The sequence below is a fragment of the Lygodium microphyllum genome, chromosome 8, assembly GCF_053477565.2.
Source record: "Lygodium microphyllum isolate KBCC chromosome 8, Lygodium_microphyllum_v1.1.10, whole genome shotgun sequence".
Taxonomy (NCBI): Eukaryota; Viridiplantae; Streptophyta; class Polypodiopsida; order Schizaeales; family Lygodiaceae; genus Lygodium; species Lygodium microphyllum.
The window spans coordinates 19117963-19125167 of record NC_141142.1 but is presented as its reverse complement, the minus strand read 5'-3'; the positions used below and the strand labels follow the sequence as shown (position 1 = coordinate 19125167).

Genomic DNA, 7205 nt, shown 5'->3' with positions numbered 1-7205 from the left:
TCTCCTAACACTTCTATATCTCAACCACCTCAGTTGGTTAGTGACTGTGACGGGTTTGATAATCAGATTTCTAGAAGAAGGGGATGGAGTTCGGATGATTGCCTTACAGGACCTCAGATCAATTGACCAGTAATTCCAGGAGAATGGACAGCTTCCAGTCAAGCTTATCAGAACTATGTTCATTTTGCCCAGCAGTATTCACAGTCTGCAGATCCCTCAGTGAGATTAACTGCTCACTTTGCTTGGTACCTGGCGTATATGCATAGGCACTCTCATAATGATTCCAAGCCTATTCCAAAGTTGTGCATGAATGTCAATGTAAGCATTGATTCCCAGAGCTGGATATATTGTATTTTCATGCCCTTTGTTTGCCTAGCAGATACCTGGTCCTGTTGGAAAGGATGTGCTGTCTCCAATTTTTTCAAAATCCTCCCAAAAACTTTGTAGATGAATCATTGTCTATGGATCATTTCCGACAACATCAATCTTTCAAGAGGGATTATCTTCATTGATACCTTTCCAATATATGGTGGAAGCTTTTTAATGAAAATTTTTCTTTTTGAAGGAGTCATTCAAATGGTTGTGTTGTGTATTAGTGTTTGTGTTGTGAGTTCATTTATGTAATACGAACGTGGTGGTTTCCTATTGGATTGGATTTTGTGTACGAGCTACATTTTGGAGATTTGTGGTGATGGGGTCATGGTTGGAGAGTTGAAGCTGATGTTGATGAAGAAGAAGCAAACTCTTATATCCTTTACACATTTGTTGTGATTTTTAGTTTGATAAGCGGTGTTAATGTATAAAGGGTTTTCCTTTCGTTGTATTTTTATATTAGAAACAGGTTATAAGTTGGGGTTGTGGTGGATGGATTCTTTTTGAGGAGATATTGACGATCAAAGTTGAGCTTTTCCCTGAACTTGTATTCCCTTTTTCCTGGGTCGCGAGGACGCTTCCTTATTAAGTGTGGGGATATGTTGAGTGTTGAAATGACTTGTTTTTTGGCTGATTTTTGTTGTTTTTGAGAGCTGAATGGTTGATTTTATGAGATGATTGATTAATTTGGAAGTGGTTTGAGAGTATTTTGGAGGATAATGATGGTGTTTTGGAAGTTCATGATGTTTGTTGGTGGTTCTGTGATGTTCTGATAGGTTCTAATTGGTTCTGCTTTGTTCTGTTTTGTTCTGTTTTGGTCTGTTTTGTTCTGATTGTCTTCTGTAAGGAGGGATAGAGTATTGATTGATGAAGATTGAGATCTTGTGAAAGTTTATTGAATAGTTTTTGAGAGTTTGGAATGATTTGAGAATGAGTTATGTGGTTTTGATGACCTTCTGTAGGTCTTCTGTAGAGCTTCTATCTCTGTTATGTTATGTTCTGTACTGTAGCTGTTCTGGTACTGTTCTGTAGACTGTTCTGTATGCTTCTGTATGTGTTCTGATGGATGAGAGTGTAGCTTGGGAAAGTTTTCTAGCCTTGGAAAGAGGTGGATACAAGTACAAAAGAGCTGAAAGAAGTGGAAGAAGTAGCTGCCAAAGACTTAAGTAAATACTAGAGTGAAGTGATAGTAGTGAGCTATGAAAGGACACTGTAGTGGCTCTAGTGACTCTTCATATCAGATATACCTCTTGGGAGGGGTATCCACGACCTAAGAAGGATTATTGAGAGTGATTTTGAGAGATTGTAGAGAGGATATGATGTATTATTGAGAGAGAGAGAGAGAGAGAGAGTCAGAGATAGTCAATTCTATTCCAACAGAGTGATTGTATATGAGAGATTGAGAGAGAAGACTATGAAGATATTGAAGATGAATACTATGTGATGTATTTCCATTCAAAGATGGTGTATTCCTTTGCTTTCTTTGTTCTATTGATGGAATTTGTGAAGATATTGAAGAATATGGTTGATTCTATTAAAAACCATGGGAGATCTACATGATGCTGCATGAAGATTTGTTGTGCCTGGTGTTCTTTTCTTCATTGTGATCATATGAAACATGATAAACAAGCTTGTTGATGTTACAAGATAGATTTTCTTGCAAGAGAATTCCCTTTTCCTTGGTGTTCCTCTTGGGGCTCCATCTAGTCATCTTGGCATTTGTAGCTTGCTGATGTTGCATTTCGCTCTAACTAGACATGGTATGAACACAATGTACATGTGTTCTTATGGTGTGGCCTTTTTGCCCAGGATGGCTACACTACAAGGGATCGGGCTCATACCCGCGCTCCTAGCCGCACAAAATGACTTGGGAAAAAAAGTGTCGGGCCCGTGTAATAGCGCGTGTATCATCGCGGCCAGAGACATGCGTGTAAAAGCGCGTGTACAGTGACAGCCAGTCGCGCGAATACACGACCCCATACACGCGTTCTGCGCAGTTTTGCTGCAAATTTACACGCGAATCTAACAGACTATCCGCGCAAATATACGCGATTTTGACAGATGACACGCGCTTATACACGCGATTACAGAGAGAAAAAAAAAACCAGAGAGTGCTTTTGGGTGCCTGGATGCTGTTCCAGCATCCAGCCACCCAAAGGCACTCTCTGGATTTTTTTTTGGTGCATTGCACCATAAAAAAAGAGCGATTTAGATTTCAAGACACGAATCAAGACTCACTCTCTATGAATACACGATTCAATATTACTATCTAAAACTTAATACACGACTCAAGACTCACGATTCAATACATTGTCAATACATGATACATTTGTGTACAAGGGAGTCCATATGTCAAAATAGCCCATGGCTTTAATTAGGAACAAATATATACAAAGTCAAATAGGGAGCTAGGTGCAAAAAAGCCCATGGCTTCAGTTACAAAATTTTTTTGTACAACCACATCCTACAGTATTCTGAAAGCTAATCAGAGGATGATGAGGACCCTGTGCTCTCTCCATGATCAGAGGAGCTCACATCGGTATATTCCGATGAGTGGTGCTCGCCTCCACCAGGAGCAGTGGCACGAACATCAGCAGTGGCGGCTGGATCATCAGGGGCAGGAGCATCAGCAGCTTGTGCCTGTTCAAGAAATATACCGTATGTAAGTATACATATATATGCAATTAAATAAACCGAAATCATTCATTTGGAGTTTTCAAGTACCTGTCGACCGTATGGTCTCATGGTCGCGTCAAACTGCGCATCCGTAATATGTCCCTCGTTTCTGAAGATGGCCCACGTGTCACGTCTGCTATTGCGGCGAGCATACCCAGTCTCGTGGGCTGTGGGCCTCCTCCCCATAACCCGTCGCTGTAACATAATCAAGATAGTTTGTAAGATCAAAACAATCATAGAATCAATGAATTTGGCAAACAATCAAATAAAGAGGCAAGTTACTTACGAACTCTGCCTCCTACGACTCGACGCCGCCAGATCCGAAATGCGACGATCCAATGGTCTCCATCTGGATCCGTCGTGCCTCCACATGCTACCTGCTCTTCACGCCTCCCTCTGCGCGCTTCTTTGCCTCCTTCCACTCGCGTTTGTGGGCAGTGGCAGGTTTCTCATAAGGATAGCCACCCGCAGCTACATTCACCCCATCATCGTACGCGAGTTTCTTAAGGTGAGATCTTTTATTACTTAAGATCTCCCTTATTCGCGTCCTTCCCCATACATCCGAGAATGTCGCTCGTGGGGGATTGGGGTACCGACTATGTACACTATCTAGGACCTCCCTAACTAACCGGCTATCCTGATCTTTAAATTTTACAAAACAGTTTCTATACATGTTTGAAACTACCCCCCGCATATACTCCATCACCTCTTTCCCTCTCGCATCCATGACTACCCCGTCCCTATCCGTAACATCGTAGAAAATCTCTCCCTCCACCTCTCTCGCCTCCTCCGACTCCTCACTGTCTCCTCGTACATGCCTCCCTCCATGCCCTCTCTCACCGCGTGCCCTACTACCCCCCCCACCAAAGCACCCGCCGCATAATCCTCCACTCCCGCTCTCCCTACTGCGGCGTCGGCTCTCATCTGTACTGCGGGAGTAGCCATGACTAGGGGTGGCTGCACGTGACTGTGTACGTGACTGTGGCTATGAGGGAGCACGTGATGGTGGCCGTGAGCCCTCACGTGACGGTACAGAGGAGGGTGTGCGTGAGTGTGTCCGTGCAGGGGTGTGTCTCCTCGGTGAGCGTGTATGCGCAGGGGTACGTCTTGCCAGACTCGCAGGCGTAGACGGCAGTGGAGAGGCTTGTGTACTTGGGGGCGCGGTGTGACCTGGGAGTCTAGGAGGAGGATGGGCATACATATACTCTGTCAGCTCCACTGGATTAGGATGGCGCCCAAAATGGTTTATCATCTCCATCATCCAAGTGGCGTATGCCCACGGATCGGAGGAAGAGCCTGGATCCATGAAGAATCTGCAAAGCGTCGAAATTCCGCCTCAATGAACCAAGCAAAACATGCATATAAAAAATAAACATATCTCCTACAATATATCTCCTCAATATATCTCCTACAATATATAACCTACAACATATATCTACCATTCTAGAAAATAAACATATCTCTTACAATACCAAACATCGAATTAGTAGAAGATCATAAGCCAAAAGAAGAAGTTCATTTCGAATTAGTGACGAAATTCATGAAAAATAAAAACTCTTTCCTCTATCTTGACGGACATTGTCCATCAAGGGAGAAATGACTAAACACATACACAAGGGTTCCTTCTTCTCTCTTTCCTCTATCTTGACGGATGTCGTTTGTCAAGAAATAAATAGTTAAGCACATATACAATGTGTGTGAATTCTATCCTCTGTCGCTTTCAAGTACACATAGCACGGGTGGAAAGAAAGAAAGTGACAGATTTGCCAAAACAAACAAACGACAACCAACCTCTTTGAAAAGTCTTTGAAAAGTGAGTTCCTTGATTCTTGCTTCTCTCTCCCTTTCTGTGTTGTCTGCACCCTTTGCTTCTTTTGGGTAGTCCAAGAGGGAGAAGGCTGGTTGGAAGAGGCAGGTTCGGGGGTTTGGAAGAGCTGGAGGCAGAGGTACTGTAGCGACAAAGAAAGAAGAAGAAGAAGTGTTTTGAAAGAAAGAAAGAGACGCGCGCGGTAGGTAAACGCAAAAAGCACGCGTGTAAAAGCGCGTGTAAAAGCGCAGCAGAATACATTGTAGACGCGCCTGTACACGCGACACAGAGACTGTTTATACTTTTTTTAAAAACTGATTGTTCTTGTGTATCCATTGTTTTGTGCATAGGATGTGTATGATTTCACTAAAAACTGATCCTACTTCTGTATTGGTTATTTTGGACATAGCATGTCATCATCCTCTTCAAGCAGTTCTGGTGAGGATGAGACAATGCGTCATCGTGATCGCGACGTGTGGCTGGCACAAAGGATCAAGTGTACGTGTAATCGATGTCAAGGGTGCATTGTACGAGCGCGTCGAATTACATTGAATCACATCTCGATGTATGGAGAATGGATTCAAACAGGTTTAGAGGTGAGAAGATGTGAATTGAAAGTATTAAAATAACTCATGCTGTGCAAATTAATGGAGCGCGTTGTAATATATATACTGTGATTGAAGCAGGATGCAGTACCACACCCTAACATGGTGCCATACGCACGGCGAGAGCATGCAAAGCGTCGACGAGATGATGCTGGAGCTTCGGGATCTGTTGTCGGAGATGAGTGGGAAAGGGATGACAATAGCCCTGCACCCCACGAAGTTATGGAAGAGGAAGTGTTTGATGACATGGTGCGGAATCTTTTTAGGGATGATCGCAAAGGTGTGGACGACAATGATATGGAACAAGAGCATCTCTACAACGCTTCATCGACACCGGTTTTTGAAGGGTGCACATTCTCTATTTTACGTGCTTCACTTGAACTGCTCAATATACAAACAGTTTATGGATGGAGCAATGCAAGTCTTGACGCATTATTGAAGTAAGCATTGTAACTTGCAAATTTCAGTTAGTGGTTTTTGGTTTACAGTATAGGGTTTAGGGTTATGGGCTAATTGATGATATTGGATGCAGGCTATTATCAAACATGCTTCCAAAGGGGAATAGACTACCCACCTCAAGAGACAAAGCGAGGCGCTATGTGACATCTCTTGGAGGATTGGATTATGATCGCATACATGCATGCGTCAATGATTGCATTCTCTTTCGTGGGACGCATAAGGAGGCTCGACAGTGTCCCACTTGTGGTGAAGCAAGGTATAGAACAGATGTGAAGAGTTTTGATGTACCTCGTAAAGTCTTGCGACACTTTCCTATAATTCCTCGCATCAAACACATGTTCAAGTGCAAATCCATAGCAGAGCTCATGTCATGGCATTCCTCGCATCGATCGGATGATGGCATGTGGAGAATTCCTGCAGACACTCCTGCTTGGAAGCATATTGAAGATGAGTGGCCCAGCTTTAAAACAGAGCCCAGAAACTTGAGACTTGGCCTAGGTATGGATGGAGTGAATCCGTTTGGTTTCAAGAGCACTGCATACAGCGTGTGGCCGGTTGTGTTGGTGAATTACAACCTTCCACCATCAATGGCGATCAAGAAGGGACATCTTATGTTATCCCTTCTGATTCCAGGGAAACATAAAGTCAAGCATATGGATGTTTATCTTGAACCGTTGATTGATGAGTTGGAGGAACTATGGAGAGGTGTTGCGGTAGTGGACATTAGTAGGCCTCCCTCCTCTCGACACTTCGACTTAAAAGCAGTGTTGATGTGGACAATGCATGACTTTCCAGGATACAGCGATTGTTCTGGTAAGAATTCTAACTACCTCCCGACTCTAATACTACTAGCTATATCAATTATAACTATTGACTTTATTATTCTAACTTTTTTTTTATTTTAACAGGTTTGAGGACATCGGGTAAACATGCATGTCCTATATGTGGCCCTTCATTGGTACATGAGTATGCTGATGGTTTGTGTAAGACCATATTCGATAATCATCATCGATTTCTCCCATCAGATCACCCTAAATATGCTCCTAGTAAGAGGAACATTCATCCACAGACACTTCGTGCAAAAGATTGGAAGCGTATTTGGGAGTCTTCAAATGTTCTTCCTCCAGATGGCATGAACAGGTACATCTCCATTGTTTTCAATCTTGTTTTGTGTAGTCTCTAAAGTTGGAATAAAGATGACAGTCTGCAATCCCTTGTGTAGGTACTCCATTTTTTTCCGGCTACCATATTGGACCCATCTCAAGATCAACCATCTTCTTGATCCC

General features: G+C 43.0%; 1 pseudogene; it reads right to left on the bottom strand.

Annotated features, from left to right (window-relative positions):
* Positions 1-2853: 2853 nt before the first annotated feature.
* Positions 2854-3993, bottom strand: LOC148032035 (uncharacterized; annotated as a pseudogene).
* Positions 3994-7205: the final 3212 nt, after the last annotated feature.